The sequence below is a fragment of the Accipiter gentilis genome, chromosome 27, assembly GCF_929443795.1.
Source record: "Accipiter gentilis chromosome 27, bAccGen1.1, whole genome shotgun sequence".
NCBI lineage: Eukaryota > Metazoa > Chordata > Aves > Accipitriformes > Accipitridae > Astur > Astur gentilis.
In genome coordinates this window covers 14,044,134-14,060,773 of record NC_064906.1, presented here as the reverse complement: position 1 = coordinate 14,060,773, position 16,640 = coordinate 14,044,134, and positions in this window count along the sequence as shown.

Here is a 16,640-nt window from a genome sequence, read left to right as displayed (position 1 = left end):
AAAAGATGAGTTGGGCTTTAATGGTGAAGTTTTGACTTTTGCAATGTATATTTGTAATGCATTTTTAAAGAATGCTTTGCATATGCATGCAGACTATTACACAGGTACATTATGATTATAAACCAAATCACAGGTACATTATGATTATAAAACAAAACAAACAGATTCCTTACTTATTTTAATCTCTGCAGTGAAGAACATTGGAATATTCCTGCTTTTATCCTTTTCAGACTGCTGTATATCAGACATGACTACCAATGACAGTTGTGGCTATTTGTCTCTTTCTTTTCATTCTTTTTCGGTATATTGTGGCTGATTTTGAAAAACAGCTCCTATTTTGAAACTGCAAACAGTTGAAAACTCTTAGTAAAGAATGGATGTTTTCTTAAAATATTAGACTTACATATTGCAGTGCAGTGGCATATGATATTATGGGTGGGATTCAGGCTGACTATAGAGTTTCTTTACATTCCTATGGCTTCTTTTCACCAGTGTGGTATAAAACATATCACAAAAAATATAATTGGGCTTCAGGGCTTTTTTCCTCTCTGTCTATGAGTAGTTCTCTGATTTCAGCAATCATGATTCATCATCATAAAATCTACCTATTTGTGAGCCACCAATTTACTTGGTCATCTGTTCTTACGCAAGTCATACGAAATAGGAAAGGTGGAACCTACATGGTCATCTCAACCTTCCACCTGCCCAGGACCATCTCTACTTTCATCTTTCATGACAGATACTTGTTCCAAATCTTTTTTGAAACTCCTGTGATGGAGATCCCACAACCTCCCTGGCAGAACTGTGCACTTGTTACCTTAAGAAAAGAATTTTTTTCTTTTGTTTGTTTTAATGCAGAACACATAACATCTTTTGCTGAAAAAGAAAAAAGTTTATTCCCATCATAAAAACCCTATAGTTATGTCTCTCTTTCTCTAAGCTAAATAATGCCATTTCAATCAACCTTTTCTCATAGGTCACATTTTCTATGTTTCTGATCTTTCTCATTCCTCTACTAATTTGATCTTCCTCCTTCCAAAAGCATGGCACTAACAAACTGAAAATGGTACGTCAGCTGGGGCCATTCCATCACTGAGCAGGGTAGAAGCATTAGGTCACATGTTTTTCAGGGTATATTCTTGACAGCCCAAGGTGGTGATTGTCTTTTTTGCAACACCATTGGCATTGTTGACTCAGGCTAGGGTCCATTAAAACCCCCCAGATCCTCTTCTTCAGTCCTCCTGCCTAGTCAGCTTGTATTTGTTCTTGCAACTATTTATTCTTATCTAAGCACAGTGCTCTGCTGATTCAGTACCTTTAGCTTTTCAGTTTGTCAGGAACTTTTTTTTTATTCTAATCATGTCCACTGATGCACTTCATGCCTTAGCCGATCTACAGATACCTTAAGCATCCTCTCAACTCTTTTCCCCAATTTTCTAGTGACAAACTCGAACCAGGACAGATCTCTGTCAAGTCTCATTCACTGCAGTCTTCCATTAGAGAATATACTACGAATAGCTATAAACTGGCTATAGTTTCCCATCAGTTTCTGTGCTAGTAACAATTTAACTTAAAGCGCACTTGCAAAGGTTTTATAAGACCACAGTGCAAAATGTCTTGCCAAAAGACATAGACTGACAATTTCTCCTTTTACCTATCATGCAATTGTTTTGATACAATTTGCCCCTCACAGCCGCCCATCGGCTGTTTATTCGTCTCTGTTCTCACTCAGGTGTTTGCAAATTCTTTCATTATTAGGTGCATGGCTTCTTCTAGGAAAGGAAGTTTCTGTAACTACCTTATATTTCCTACTTCTTCCTCCTTTTGTTGTTTATATCTAAAGACCTGCCTTGCCTTTTTCTCATTTGTGGAACTTCCACAGAGTCTCAGAGAAAATGGCTTCAGGTCTGCGGCTGCTTGAGCCAGATCTGTGAGCATCACGGGGTGAATTTTACCTGGCTCACACAATTTACAGCACCGACAGAACAGTTTTCTCACCTCCTCTTTCCCTCCTGTAGACTGATTTTTATTTTTTTTTCACCCTAACACTAGTCGGTGTTAACTGTGTGATCACAGTCCAGCTTTTTAGAAAAGGTCGTAGCCTACTGCCTTGTGGTATGCTGCCACACTTTCCAGTAGCCCTCGTGTTACAGCACATCTGTAAATAGTGAAAACGTCGAAGAAGAGCAGCTCTTGCCAAGTTAGCAGAATATGTTCATCTTCTCTAACTGACAAGCATATTGTTTTGCATATTGTTTCCTAGCTTTGACCTATTTGTTACAGATAAAGGAAAGTTCTCTCCTTCTCTATCTCTTTCCCTATGTCTGCCTTCTTCCTTTACTTCTTGTTCTCTGTTATTGGGAGTTACAAATCTTGCATGATCTAATGAGATCAATGTTATAAAGTGAGAATGGGAAGCTCTGTGCTTTCACTGAACTAATCTCTACCCTGGTCTAAGGGGCTTATTTGCAGCTGAAAGTCCTGGCAGCCTAGAAATAAATGCCTCATAAAGAATTACTTAATTTAGTTAATAATGTTTGAATCAAGTCATTCTTCATTTTCCATAAAACTAGAATAGGCTAGAAGTAATTCAATTATTTTTTACAAGTACTAATGAATAAAGTAAATGTGTAATTTCCAATAAATTACATAGTTACTTGTGGTGTGAAAAATTGTGCACTCAAAACAAGTAAAAAATGTGTCACTTTTATTTTTATAGTATGTCCTTTAGAAGAGATATTAAAGCAGTGTTTACTTTATCCCATGGTACTCTATAGAAAACTGTAGATTAATTTTCCCTCAGAGAAGCCATATAGTATTTCAACCCTGAAAGAAAAAAATGCCTTAGAGAGAATCATTCAGGTACCTTGTATAAATTCTTCAGTAATAAGAAATAGGTATTTATGCACTTCATACATAGCCTGTATCTGTTGAGGAAATATATTCTTGCCCTGTTAAAGGAAAGATTTGGCTTTTTCTGTCTGAGTCTTTCTGCCCCTCTTTTAATTAAAATGCAAACTTAGGCAAAATCCTGCCTTCTCAAACAGTGTTTTTCTGTTCTGAAGCATGTGGTTAGGCTTTCTTTTCTCTGGGCAATGGGTAGGACAGAAGCGTCATGAATGGAACACAGGGGATGAAATACCCCTCACGCCATGCACTTCCTTTCCCTCCTGTTTTCCTTCCAAAGCTCAAGAAAACCTCTCTGTGTTCATGGAAATGACAAAGGAATTTATTTCATATTTTCAAATATAAAAAGAGGCAACTTAGAAGAGCACAGTATTTATAGAAATTTACTTACTGCAAGCTGGGATCCCCCTTGGCACACCTGCATGCAAGCACCGTCTATGAGTAATGCATCCACTGATTGTGCTGGTGCACTGGGGGGAAGGGGAAAATACAGAGATTCACAAAATACGTATCTCAGTAGCCACAAATGAAGCAAATCCACTTTAGCTTTGCTGTGACCTCCAGGAAGCAGAGCATGAACTGCTTTGATTTATCACAAAATTGGAGCTTGCATCTAGAAATGTAAGTGTGAGATCATTTACTTAAAAGCTGTAGTCATCACCATAATCTTTAAGGAGCCAGATCCTGAGGCAAATTGCTGATGTGCTGATGTGCTAAGGCCTAGAAAGCAAGTCAGACTTCCAGGATACCTTACAAATATGGCAATATTGACAGGCTGTAAATTGGTTTCTTTGTGCATGCTGCCTAGCCAAATAACCCTTAAGGAAAGCGTGATAATAGCATAAGTCACCAAATACATTTCACCAGGCCTCTGTGCAGATGTAACTCTTCAGAATAAAATAAACCAGCTATGCTAGTTTTGAAGACAAGGCACTTGTACTTAGTTGCGAAATAAACCACCAGCCGACACAATACAATCTCCTCCTCTGCGGTAGGCTTTGTCTACAAGACGTGAAGCCTGGACCTTCACAGATGGCACTGGCTCCAGAGCAGGAGCAGGACGGACATGGACTTAGCGAAGAAAAGTACTGACCACTAAGACAATCCAGATAAAGCAGTGCCATGCATTCAGATATGCATAGAGGAACAATGAGACCTCCAAACTCTGTAAGTTTCTGCGTCATGGAGGTGAACGCACTCTTTGCCAGAATTTCTTTGGATGTGGTGTCCCTTTGGTCAGAGCATTTTCACCTCAGGTAGACAGAAGTTAGAAAGTTGACCCCCTGTTTCAGCTCCGCTGACCAACGACCCATCGCCTTTTTCCAAGTACGCCTCAGTACTGCATTCTGTGCTTTCCAGCAAAATTACCCAAATAGAGAACTGTTAGTAAAACATTAACTGAATGTTGAATAAGCGTTGACTCCTTACAATGACTCTCTAGTTCATCCTTCCAGTAATCCAAAGACGAACACAAAGCATGCAGTGCACCAGCTTTTACAAAGGAAGAAGGATAACAGAAAAATAAATTTATTTTCTTTTTTTAAAGTTTGGGTTGTTTTTTTCCACAGTAAGCTGATTCAGAACAGAAACTTCGAAACTAAACAACATAGGATCAGTATGTGCACAGTCATGTACTAAGAGTCCATATAATAAACGTTTCTTATTGTTCGAAATGCCTGGAGTACCTTATCTTCTGTAATATGCTAATGACACATGCTGATTTCTAAAACAGTATCCAGTGTAGGCTAACTACTGGCAGATATAAAAATATTTACATAGATGAACAAAACTGTGTGTGGTAATATACTTGCAAATTTATCTTACAGATGTCATTTCCAGACATGAAGACATGATAATCATTTTCTAGCTAGCTCTAATTAATTAGGACCTTAAAAAGCTATAACAAATTACCATCAACATATTTGAAAGGATTTTAGAAAGATATTCCTGAATTCTTCAGTCAGTGTAGAAATGTGGTGATAATTCTGCTATTCATACTCCTTCTGAGATTTGTTTCTGCAGCACATACTATAGCTAGAATGAACTAAGAAACTATTTTTTCTTCTTAAAAATATCAGTGCTTTCCAAGTTTCCAGTAGATATTTTCTTTTTAATTTATTTTCCTATGGGGAGAGAAAGGGAGCTTCACAGCCATTTTACATTTATTTTTGCAAAAACGTACAGCAGAGTGAAGCAAAATTGAACCACCCCACTCTGCAAAATTGAGAGAGTGGCTTATATATCCAGTGTATTTGGCAAAATATTATAACAAACACTTAAAAAGGAATTCACAAATTCTAGAAACTGAACAAGAAGGAATCTGAACTAGCCAGTAAGAAGCAGTGAGACCCGTGATGCACCCATCCCTGGGCAGAAGGCAGATGAGCCCTGGGTACCCAACGCGAGGATCCCAGCAAATCCTCTCTGCCAATACAGCTCTCCGGCCCCGTGCTACCAAGCCATACACCCTCTTGTGTTCACTTTCTCCGAACCCAAGGATTTTGCATTCATGACTGCTCTGTTGCCCAACTTCAACAAGAAAGCAGAAGAAACTCAGGCACCTAAATCAACACACTGAAATCTTGACCTGAAAGGCATTACTTAATTTCAAAGTGTTGTAATATTAAGTAATCTTTGGGGTATTTTTTTTTTCCTAATAAATGTATCTATCCAAAACGTTCACTTCCCAACGACTACCTTTTCAGAAGATGTTCTATAAATGTTGTTTTCTCAGTTCCTCACATTATGTTCATAGACCATAATGTTTTTAGTATATTATTATTTTTATTGACTTAAAGTTACAAACACATAAGCGGCATTTATATCAAGTTTTGTGCAGATACAAATCTTGGTAGGAGAAAGCACCACCGACATCAATGGAACAGTTTTAAACATTAAGTCTGACTTCTTAACACACAGTTAAGCTTAACTTATGAGGGCTTATGAAATCTGACAGGTCTGAATTGGGAAATTTAGCAAAAATTCTTTTAGAATAGGGCCATTTTCTTGTGGAAATTGGCTTTTTATATTCCTGAGTTATTCCTTTTTAACTTGGCTTATTTTTTTTTTTAATGTGAAAGGTTTTGAAAAAAGGATTTTTCTTTTTTTTTTTTTTCCTTATTATGGGGTTGAAAGACTTTGCAAATATTCCAATTTAAAATCCGTTATGAGTAATGCCAGGAAAAATGACATGACCACAATTTCAACACACTTCTTTCACCAAAAGAAGCACATATGGCTTTGGCTACTCTACTTGAGAACGTAGTCTGGGGATATTTTGTCTAATGCGGCGGTGCCATATTTTTTCAGAATATTTAGAAGATGAGCATTATGTAAAAAGTCAGAAAATTGTGATGTTCTATTAGAAACTGAATCAGGATTCTGGCCTGTATGGAAATGGTGTGTGGAAGCAGTTCTCATGTTGAAACCACCTGTCTAAGATTTGCCCTCTTGCCGTCTGTATGGGTTCTGAGCACATCTGAATATGATAAAGTTACATTTGTGGCCCTTGTATTGCTCAGGGTCATTAGTTGCACAAAAGTAGGAAAAAGAAGCCTCCTAATGCTTCACCTGAACCAGGAACAGTAGCTCACTTGCACTGCTCAGTGCCCACCTCTGTCAATTTGGTGATGCAGATTGTCTGGTGGTGGTGATCAAGGAGTGATACCAGCATGTCGAGGGAGGTGATCCTTCTGCGGAAGTCACATCTGGAGTGGTGTGTCCAGGTCTGTTCCCAATACAAGAGAGATGGAACGACTGGAGAGAGTAGAGCGAATGGCCGTGAAGATGACGGGGGACTAGAATATCTCTCCTATGAGAAGAGGCTGAAAGAGCGAGCTGGGACTGTTCAGCTTGGAGAAAAGAAGCTGAGGGGAGATCTCATCAATGTATATAAATACCTGAGGGACCAGAGGTAATGAATACAAACTGAAACACAGGAGGTTCTGCTCTGAGGGTGGCCAAGCACTGGCACAAGTTGCCCAGAGACATTACAGAGTCTCCATCCTTGGAGATATGCAAAAGCTGTCTGGACATGGTCCTGGGAAACTTGGTCTAGGTGGCCCTACTTGAGCTGAGGGGTTGGACTGGGTGACCTCCAGAGGTCCCATCCAACCTCAACTATTCTGTGATACTGTGAAATATGTCCCAAGTCAGAAGTCTGGATATGTAACAAAAGCCAAACATTGTATGCACCTCTCCTGGACTCACCCAGGAGGCCATCAGGCTGCACCATGGGAGGTAGAGGCAGCCTGTCCTTGCTTCCCCCTCCCCTGAAGACTTTTCCTCACAAGGTTATGTGCTTACTCAGTGTTCCACAGAGTTCGTATTTTTTATGTCCTTAACAAAGGGACCGTGCTCTCTGAAAATTTCTCTCCATTTCAGAAGGATGTCCCTTCCGAGTTCCCCATCTCATGAATGTCCCCCATGAATAATTTCTCTTCCTGAAGTCAGCATTCCCCCTGGAGGCTGATTCATGGCAAGAGAGTCTTCCCCAAGTTCTGCTCCTCAGTGACTGAGGTCCCATGTTTATGGAAAGAAAAAAAATCTTTTGAGAGTCTCAGGGCATTGATATCTTGCATCTCAGCAAATTGCCATGGGGTAGAGCATTCTGGTGTTATCTGTTAATACCAGAAGGTGCAGTCTTATAGATTTTTATGTTAAGATGCAAAACAGTGGCACCTGGTGACTCCAGCTCCTTGAAGAGAAACAGTATTTTTGTATTGAGTCTGTTCCATTCCCGTATTCATCAAGTCACTTTGCTGAGCAAGAACAGATCAGTTAATTTTTTGGCCCAGCTTGCTGCATAGCCATATTAATTGGAATTTTCCATGAAGGATTTATAGGGCACAGTTAAAATGAAATATACTTGCTAACACCTCTGCAGAGGAGTTTATATTAGAAAATAGATGAGGACTAACTGGGTTCCCTTTAGAAAACAAATGTACATGCATACACCGCACATTGCAAACCAGATAACATACACTGTTCAGGGTATAAATTAGACACAGGTCGAAAAATAAGGAGAAGAGAAGATCAAGAACTTAAATCTGAAAAGCTTCCAGTTGTCTTTTCTAGAAAAATAATAATGCAAAATATTTTTCTACTTGTTTTTTTCCCCCACAAACCAGCTACCTCTCAACCACTGGGTGGTAAAGTTTCACTCTAAATAAAGCATTGATGGTATGAAAAAACAGCTGCAAAAAAACAAATGACAGTCAGTTCTGACTGTCAATCTACACATTTAATGAGAAACTCTGCTCGATTTAATGAATCCTGGTGCTTCAGTCTACCATCACTTTAAGTAGAACCTGCATACACAACTATGTAGTGTCAATTTGGGGCGTACATTATGGCAGTACAATACACCTCTGAAATGAGAACTTCATTTTCTGAACTATTAACCATATAAGCAATTGTTACTAATTTACTGTGAGAAACGTGTGTGAAAATGTATGTGCACATGATTGGCTTGGTGAGACAGCTTGAAAATGTTTAATCAAGGCTGAATAATTCTGTGTCTACAGTAGCAGTTAGATTAAAAACAATCAAAAGAAAAAAAAATAATACTCTCCCTTCACCAGTGTGTCGGGGTGAAAGTCTAATTGGTTTGTAGTTGACGATAAACTAATTTCACTGTGAACCGACTGGTTGAAATCTGGCGGGGGGGGATTCATTACCTTGGGCTTGACCTTTGATTCCTGAGTCTGATAAAACCTGAAAAGAAGTACCCTTCTTCAGAAAGTGTATTTCATATATGGGGGGGGGAGGGGGGGGGGGGGAAGAAGAAACAAAAACTCCTTGAAAGCTGCTATTTGACATCAGAACTAGGTGGCTGATTCCAATGCCTAGGTCAGGACAGTTCGCTCATCGTAAGTATACGGATATAATGTTACCTCTAACAAATGCTTACGTTTACGCACGTGTTTATCAGCCAGAAGCGCTAGCACAAACGAAACGCTCAGATTATTTTAGGAACCCCTCTAAAAGGCCACCCTTGAAATTCTGCACAGAGTTACTGATTTTGACAACGGTCCTGGGGTGCTGGCTCTGAACATCAAACTGGCGCTCATTACAGCCCGCCACGAGCAAGCCCAAACCTCTTCCCCTCGGCGCAAACCCATCCTCGCACAGCTATAATGGACTGCAGCCCGGTTCCTCTCTGCGTGAGGCTGAGAACCGGCTCATGTAAATACAAGCCGGAGAATTTAGGTTGTGTCACGTAGCAAAACACAATGAGTGGAACAAATGAGTCCGAGCAGCTCGGAGAGTTGGAAATCTCTAATTACCAGACCCAGTCACAGAAAAAAAAAACACCGAAGGAGGGGCGGACTATTTGCACCTAGCGCCACTCAACCAGGGTGACAATAAATTTATGAAAGGTCAAAGAACTTTCCCTCAGTGAAAGTTGCTGTGGGAAGGATGGAGGGGGGGGGTCTGTCACCCGGCCGGGGCTGCCAGGGCTGGGACGATGCTGCCACCTGCCGATGTCCCATCCTTCCCGGACATCCTTCTCCAGATTTTTCCAGCCTGCAGGTAACTTAGCACTGTTTTTTTGTTGTGGGGTTTTTTGGGTTTTTTGGGGTTTTTTTTGTTGTTTTTTTTCTCATAGCCTGACAGAATTTCCAGTTACTCATCGAGGTTACAACACAAACTTAGGACCTACTTGGGTCAATTCGGCATCTTCTGACTCTCTGCTGAGAATCCACTATCCTGCGTGCGACTGCGATATCACTTGCTGGAAAGGCAAACATAAATATCAGACAAGTACTTGCCTTTGTTACATATAGCCCCCTTTTCTAAGCAAAGCTTTCCCTCCTAGCATTTATAGCGCTGTGGACTCTGGTGTACTCCTTGCCAGCGTGCCCCTTACTGCTTAGTTATCAGACTATGGAAAATGGTTTCCTTATAAAAATGCCTTTTCCATAAATATACAAAAACTTCCACATCAAGCTGTCTTAATGAAAACCCCTGTAATAGCAATAAGTCTTATTTATAAAAATTACACACAAAGATGCATATAAATGCACATGTAAACATACACACAGACAGAAACAGGATTAATAAAAGGATTTTTAGAAAAGAGAAATATAACCTAACCACATTCAAGAAATATTCTCTCTGTGACTTCCTCCTGCTACTTTTTTTTTTTGGACAATTCATCTAGCTCAAGCTAAAAAGTGGGGGACAAAACATTGCAACAGCGTTCTTATTGCAAGCTACAGATTGTTCTCTATGTTTGGGTATCGGGCAGGACTCGAGCATCAAGGAGAGAAGAGCTGAATTACAGGACAAGCACTTTGGCAACAGCCGTACAGCAGTGCAAAAAGAAGCCTGTCATCTGCTAGACCACCATCCACCGCTCAGATTCATTCAAGAGCTGTGCCTGGACAGCAAGAGGGGCTGCAGGAGGCAGGAGGACGCTGCAAGGACAGTCCTCGATGGCACAGATGGAGGGGGACACTTCGCCCTGTCTCTCTGGGGTTTTTGGGATGGTTTCCCAACCGGTCTGCACCCTGCCAAGCTCTCTCTCCCTAGGGACACATTTGCAGGGGATTCTGCAATGCCTCGCTCACACCGCTTCCACGCTCGTCCAGTCCCATTGCGCGGGTTCAGTCCACATCACCCGGGGGTCTCTGTGAAGAAGGGTGTGAAGCAAAGCTCCTTCCAAAGAATGGTTTGTGTAGGGCAGTCTCTAGCTGAACTCTCAAGATTAACTCACCAGCTAAGTGTGTCCTGTCTGTGCCGACGCACACGCACACACACGCACACACGTTTTCAAGTAGCTGTTGAAAAATATCATAAGGTGTTTTGGAAGGACTACCTCGACCCTTCTCCCTCAAAATCTTGGTATTGTGTAATGATGTGCGCGAGACTGCTTAGGACAACGGCATCCCAAGTTTTCGTTTCGCTCTGTTCTCTGCACTTTCCCGCAGACGTGTCTGAATTTTCCTGTTCAGATGCTGCACATACCATCATCACATTTGCTTGCGCTGCAATTACAACCAGGCCAGCGCTAAGCTACAGCATATTTTCAACTCGCAGCAACCGCAGAAGCCAACCCATCTTCACATGACCGAGTGAAGACAAGGCTCCTTCAAGCTGTGAAAATGCTTGTGTTGACTTACAGCGACCACAGCGGCCAAACCCTATAGGAAGCATACAGTGGTGGCAACTGTACCTGTCCTCAGAGCAAAACCACCAGCTCTCCCATGCAGTCAGCCCAGCACGGGCATAATTCTTGCTTCTTTGTGCCTGATTAAGGACTCTGCACCTGAATTTTAATCATGAGAAAATCGTGTGCAATACAGAGCAAGAGACAGAGAGAGGGTGCCCTTGGAGGACCTTCTGTAGCAATTATTTGGCCTAAACCCCTAAATTTCTTACATTATGTTTAATCATTATAAGACAGATCGACTAAGGGTAACAGTTCCAGCAGCGGACAAGCCCTGATGGTTAGCTAAGGTACCTAAGGGCGTGCATTTTAAAAAACATTTGCGTAATGATGTGGCTGTTTAAAAATTACATAACAGTACAATTAAAATGCCAGGGAATGGCACAGTTGAGCTGTTGCTTAGGTTAGCTGATGTGATCCTGAACCTCTCTGCCAGCTGCTTTCTCCTCTGAAATCGCTTGCCCACTTGAAATGTAAAGGCACGCTTTTCCAGTGGCTCTCACAGTTTTCGCTTACGTATAAAGCCTCTGGTGGGCTGCACGGTGCTTTCTCAAAGACACATTTCATATCTATAACGTATATTAGCATCTTAAGATTTGTTGCCAAAACAATACCAGCATTTAAAGGTCACCTTTATCTGCTGTTACAAAGTTGTAGACTAAATATTGTTTACAAATGTGTATGATAATAATAAGTGTATGTATAGAGCAGATTTCTTTTTTTAAAAAAAGCAGAATACCAATACTCCTGAACCTCTGCTAAGCTTCCGATATAACCTAAAAGTTTAATTGAACTATAGGCCTGACTGTTAAAAATCTGTTAATGCTAATGTAGGTTTCGGCACTTCAGCTTCAGCACCCCTATATATGATTTAAAATCTGCATTTAAATACCATTCAACTTTGACATCCACAAGTGTTGAAGAGAGTGTTCATATCTTTTTCTTGCTGAGAAAATTCTTTCTTGTCAAATGTTGTAATCGAGCCACTGACAGCTGGCACGAATCTTATCTGCTTGGACAATCGTGATACCAAATGGAAAGACATGACTTGCCTTGCCTCTGATTTTCAAGATTACAAAGGACTCAGACCAGAAGTCCAGAACTGAATATTTCCTTGTTCAGATAAGACTTATTTGTGAGATCAACTCTGAGTTTCTATTTCTTGTCTGGGCCTCATCCCAGTTCAAAACATGAAGTGGTGCTGGGAGAAACGTGATGGGTAATGGAAGCCCACTCTATACTGAATTGTACTGGGATTTCCCATTTCTAAAAATGAAAATGTAAGAATGAAACTTGCAATTCTTGACTGAAAGTGACTGAAAGGCACTTATTTTTGATCACTGATATTTGCTAGGAAATAAATTAAAAATTAGAGGACGGTCAAATATAAACTCCTGTCTGTGCTTCAGAGAACTAAAGATACTGACCACTGAGAAGCCTGCCTAACTTTAAACACGAGGCTTTCTGCTGTCTATTAAAAGTTATGCAAGATCAATGACAAATGGTAATGAACAATAATCTTTCAAGAAATTCCTAATCAGTGGAATTCTTTAACAGAAACCTGCAAAAACATAACCAATTTTTTGCAAATAAACAATTGTTTTCCAAATGAAAAGTGCTTGATTTCATCCCAATTTCATATTGCCAAAAAGAATTTTGCTACCATGAATTCTGAGCTGCTGCCAAGGTTATTGTTATGTCAAAGTCCTCATTTAGTACTGAAATTCATGGGGTTTTTTCTAGAGAAGTTGCAAATTGTATGAGAAACATCCTTTTACTTTGCCTTCCAAACAAATACAGCTTCTGTGATGTGCAAGAAATGTCTTACAACAAGCACATGACAGACTGTCTCCAAGAGGACTTTCTTCAAGCTAAAAAGGTAAAGTGCTTCTCACTTGCCAAAAATGCATTGTTGTTTTAAAGAAGCAAATTAATTAAAAACCTGGTTTTTACATTCACAAACCATTTAGGAAAGGATAATTCTTTCTCAACAATAAGAAAATAAATTAAAAGTTCAAAAGCAACCTCCCCAGTCAAAAAAACCCCAACAGTATGTGTTGACTGACATGCCTTTAGCTAATTACTCGTGTTACACTATTTATTTGCTACTTGCAAAGATAACAAAGAGAAGTAGGTATGTGCAATAAACCTTTTTCCCAGTATAACAGATTTGAACTGTCCAAAGGACATAATTTCTAGTAGAACAAATATGGAATACATGGCTGCAGGTAGAGACAAACACAGAAAAAAAAGCATCTGCATTTTTTAAAATCCTGGAAAAAAGAAATATTTTATAGCTATGTCATTACCACTGTAATGTCACTTTCACACAATAGTTTATAAGAACAGGCTGTTATTCAGTGAGCTGTGAGTAGGTCAGTGTATTTCTTTCACGGTGTCAGTACGACTCTTTCCTGAAGAAACGTACACTGGTACATCCTTCAGGAATGGATGAGAACGTCAGAGTCAGGCACAGTGCTGCTGCTTCTTTAGAAAGAAAGTTGCAGTGACTTAATTCTGAAGCCACACCTGCAGCAGAAGTCAGTGAGAGACGTGTCTTGACCGATTGGTAACGTATACCGTACATAAATGGCATATATTTGTCAGCTGTTTGAGGTTTGTAATTGCTCAGCTACTGCATTAGATAGGGAAGGAGGAAGACCAGATCAACTGCTTTTTACATATGACCACTTGTAGTACTTTTTTATTTGCTTGGGCTGAAAGCCAAGAGGATGGTCTCTTTTTCTTAAAAACAGATCAAAATTCCTTTAATTTTATCACAAATATTAATTCCTGACACTGAAAGCCAAAGTAGCAGGACAGTTACAGGGAACGGTAGAACACAATGTGCCATAGCTCTAATGAGGATAAACACAATAAGAAAGCTATTTTATTTTCTGGAAATTAGTCTCAGATGCCATAGACATAGAATGAACAACATACAGTCCTCTAACAGACACATATACTACACATACACCAACAAAAAGGTTTGCATTCACATTTATCACCCTGAACAAGAGGAAACATTTTATGAAGGTATTTGAATGCTATTTATTCAAACTGAACCATACCATTCCTACTGAGTAGACAGACTGGAGATATGTCTATTTAAAAAAACCCAGATTTAAACCAGTTGAAAGTGCAGCACTTAATTGCTCATCTCCAATACATGTAAGATAATACCTTATGGGTGATGTATGTACTGATCAAAATAGGTTTAATATACTTATTAGTTGAAACCAGATATAAATAAGTCAAGAAACTGGATTAATTATGTTGTTATGTGGGAACCAAGTGAGGGGAGACTCGGCTATGATCAAAAATGTTTTTGTTCTGCAAAATACACTGTGATTCTATGCATTGTTTTAAAGTTTGTTCAATACTATGTAATGTAATGAAATGTTATGTAGCAATACAGATCTTGCTTCTGCTTGAGGTATTGTAAATCACTATTGATTTCAGTGGAGGCAGGATCAGGTTCTTAGAAATGATAACAAGCCAATTCTGAATTCTCTTATACTTACCAAAGATAGTCGTCATCTTTGACAGAGATGCAGAAATGGGAAGAAAATCTATTCATGTGCTTTAGACACTGGCTTTTAGCAGCAGAAAAAAGATATCAAAGAACACAGCTTTACAAGCATATGCAAGAGCGGCATTATAGATGACTTTCCTGAACAAAGGCTTGCATGATCAGGCCAAATTGCTTGTGAGGCTTTCACCAAGCTTTCAAATTGTGTGGAAATAAGGAGGGAAAATGGTGTTTAAAAAGTATTTTTAAACCTGTTGCAGTATACTGACTGGGTTTGGATTAAATTGCAGATGTTCAATGTCCCTGAATTAGTACTTTTTATTAACAGACAAAGAGCACTCCATTAAACTTCTGTTTTGAATCACACTACTTGTCATTAAACAATCAGAGCATGTTTTCTCTTTCTTTTGACCTTGGCAATTAACATATAAACTTTCAAAGCACTACACTCAGACCTCTGAAAAGAAATATGATATAGAACACAATTAGTGACATAAAGATGAAGGAGACAAATAAAGGGTATCTAAATATAAAGAAATTTCCTAAAAACTCTTCTTGAAAATGAGACACTGTTATTAGAGATTAGACAGTTTAAAGTGAAAAGACATCTGACATTTGCATTGATGCTGTAGCAGTGTAGCTCTGACTTACAGTAGGTGTAATTAGAGCATTCACTCTATGGAGGAAGAAAGACCTGTCACTCTGCAGCAAAGCCCCAAGCAAGGCAGGATAGCTAACAATGTCTTATCCTTAAATTACACTTCTGATTTGAAAAAATATTTTAAAAAAAACAAGGTTTGAGATGGATTGTGTAGTGTTAGTAACTGAACCTTTCCCTGCTTCTCTGCTAATATTATTACAGCAAGTTATTACATATATTTTGAAGCCCAGAGGACAGCTCAAGATTCATCTGCTTGAGTAAATGCACTGATAGGATTATTTTGGAAAAGCATGATGTAAGCAGCTCTCTCTAATAGAATGAAACCCCTCAAGATACTCATAATTAAATTGATTAATTTGGCTTGTGAAGGTGCACTGTGTCATCTGATTTTGGAGGTAGACAAATATCCAAGAGATAGAGTATGAGTGTCTTCTTGTCCCTTCTTTTTTTAGGGTTAACATACTACCAGCTAACACGGGAAAGATCCCAGACAAAAGCTCCTTTTCAGACAAGCTGAACAGATTTGGAAATTTCAATTTTCTCCAGTCCTGGACAAGAAATGATTTCCATGCATTGGAAATAGCTTGGAATGTTCTAAAACACATGAAATGCAAAGAGTTCAATCCCTGTTCAACCTTGAAGACGCTCCCTGCAAACCCCACTGTTCTTAAAAAATCCCCTCTTCTACTAACAGGAGTTTAGACAAAACAGATGAGGTTCTCACTCCTACAGGGCCAGGGATAGAGTGGATGATACCTACAATGATGCCTTCCTCTTCCCTTGCAAAGCTATTGATCTTTTTGTCACCTGCCCCCAGAGATCCACTGGCATTATTTTGTCATTACAGTGCTTGCCGTGAGACACAGAAGGGACAACTTAATGCTGCTTTCTGAAATACTAGTCATTTTACAGACTTCAAAATTGAGATTGAGACCAAATGCCGGAGAGTTTTGTGAAGGGTAGCTGACTTCCAGATAATGGCCTCACATCTACTCCTAAAGCAAGCCATGAAGGTTTTGTCTTGTAGGGATCCCTAAATCTCCTCTGTTTAGAAGGAGCAATAGCTTTCCAGGGAAGTGGAAAACAATATTAAAAATTATTGACAGTTTCAATTTGGAAAGAACCCCTTAGCTACAGCCACAATGGAAGAGAATTATTTGGGCTTCCTTTGCCAAATTCATGAAAATCCGTAACTGAAATCTATGCCACTAAATGAAATATAAGGCACATAAACAGAAACAATGAAATGTAATAGAAAATCAGAGCAATTTGGCCAGTAATCAATTTCGGATTACCATGAAACAAGGCAAACTGGCTCTTCAAAGAAGGTTTTCTCAATAGCTCTTCTACTTCTGTGGAGTAGACAT